This window comes from Aegilops tauschii, chromosome 4 (assembly GCF_002575655.3).
Source record: "Aegilops tauschii subsp. strangulata cultivar AL8/78 chromosome 4, Aet v6.0, whole genome shotgun sequence".
Taxonomy (NCBI): Eukaryota; Viridiplantae; Streptophyta; class Magnoliopsida; order Poales; family Poaceae; genus Aegilops; species Aegilops tauschii.
The window spans coordinates 70,411,575-70,413,873 of NC_053038.3; the positions used below are offsets into that span (position 1 = coordinate 70,411,575).

Genomic DNA, 2,299 nt, shown 5'->3' on the forward strand with positions numbered 1-2,299 from the left:
TCTTCCACCTTTTAGTAGAATGTGAAAATAACACGTATATCCATTGTATAATACCAAAGAATGTAATAGCTTGTTTGCAAGATTTTGCCATATCACAAAGAGTGAGATTCAAACTATGACATTCACATGGCATATACAATGCTTTGGGGTTTTCTTTAAGGAAGCGAATCTGAACACCTTGGTATTGTCCTTTCATGTTGGAACCATTAATCATAACCTTGACCTCTCACATCAGCAGCATTCAAATCAGAAGAACTCAATGTATCCATCAACACCTTCAAAAGCCCCAATCCCGATGTGTCCTCAACCTTTAGGAACTCTAGGAAAAACTCCTCCACTCTTGGAAGGTTGCTTGACATATTAACACAACGCACAATGAGAGTCATTTGTTCTTCATGGCTCACATCCGGGATACAATCCAAGATAACTGAAAAATACTTGGCATCTTTGATGATCTTTAAAATATTCTCACAGCATCAGCAAGAACTGAGATCAACTCATTCTGGATTTTGTGGCCAAGATAGTGATGATGGATTTCACTATTTTGAATACGCGGGATGTGTTCTTGCATAACAGGATCAAATTCAGCAAACATTTCAATTATGCCTAGAAAATTACCATTATTATCTTGATACAACTTCTCATTTGATCCACGAAAAGCCAAAGTATGTTTTGCAAGAAACTTCACAGCCGAAACTATTCTTACCAAAACTTGTCTCCAACGCTTCTTCTCCTTTGCAATCTCCCTTTGCATATCATCATCAATTGTCTGATTTTTGCTTAGTCTCAACCTAACTTCATTCCATGTATTCATGTTTGTTAAATGCTCAACACTTTTCTCGTGATCTTTGAGATGCGCACTCAAACGCTTCCAGTCATTCAATCCATCAGATGTTAGCATAGACTTGCTCAGTTTTGATTTGAACAACTTGCAACAAAAACAATATACTTTGTTTGCACCTTTGTGGTAAACCAACCACTTTCTGTCAACAAACTCACCATTACTTAACTTCCTGGAGTAAAAAGCATATGAAAAGTGTCTATCAATGGTGTCCTTCTCGAACTCCAGATCTGGTACTCTAATAGGTCCCTTCTCAATTAAAATATCCCTTTTGCTATTGTCAAGAATTTCCCATGTTCTTGGATCAAAAATAAATGAAAGGGAATCTTCATGTTCATCATTAGCGGAAGGCTGCAAATTTTCCTCCTCCATTGTACGGTCAGCATCAACTTCAAAATTTATTTGCTCCCCTGTACTTGCACCATCTTCATTCACCTCAACATCTGAATTTTCATGCTCGGGAGGAGTTTCTTCCCCTTGTTCTTCACTGACATCAACATTGCTTGAAGATGTAAAGAACTTATTCAAAGAACCCTTTAGTGGTAGAATTTTCAGATCACTTTCTTTCTTTTTCCTCCCTTTTTCAGCACCCGACAATTGCTCCTTCTTAGGTAGCATGGCAGGCTAATGTCCTAAAATCATGAAGAAAAGATCAAAAGAGCATACAAAGAATTAGGAATTTATACATCGGATATTGGAACCCTAGACATGTACATAGAATGAAAAAAATTGATAGATTGGATTAGAATACGTACATATTAAATAAAGAATAAATAAACTACTAAAATTGTCAAATTAGGGTTTGGGGATGGACAGGAACATGGATGAAAAACAAGCAGCTTCAAGACTGTCGGATGTATACTTGTACAGGTATTGCCGCAGTGACGCCTTGCCGCCGTGGTTGCCGGACTGCTGTGCGGCGGCACGGGCAGCGGCGGCTGAGGCGGCGAGGCGAGGGTGACGCGGCAAGGGGCAAGGTGAGTATATATATACTCCATCATGCTCCCCCTCGCCTGGGCCCTGGGTCGTCGCCTCGTCGGCCATACCCCAGGGCCGGCCCTGCTTCCGGGGCATCCCCTAGGTTAGTTGCTTGGATCTTCCTTGAATAATACCTTGGGAGTGCCTTGGCATCCCCAATCTTAGGGTCTTGTCACTCCTTATTCTCCTCATATCGATATCTCGCCCAAAACTTGAAAACTTCAATCACACAAAACTTAGCGGAACTTCGTGAGATAGGTTAGTATGATAAAGAGCAAGCCATTCACTTTGGTACAGTCAAAGACAAGATTCATAATTGTTCTCACACAATGCCTACTCTAGCCTATCATTTTCACAATTTATATTGAGCAATATAAGCCATAGAAACTAGGAAACAAGCGAACTATGCATTGAAAACAGAATCTATCAAAAACAGAACAGTCTGAAGTAATCTGTACTCCAACCATACTTCTGTAACTC

General features: G+C 40.0%; 1 pseudogene; it reads right to left on the minus strand.

Moving 5' to 3' along the window:
* Positions 1–206: 206 nt before the first annotated feature.
* On the minus strand, positions 207–1,459 carry LOC141021660 (uncharacterized; annotated as a pseudogene).
* Between the last annotated feature and the right edge of the window lie 840 nt (positions 1,460–2,299).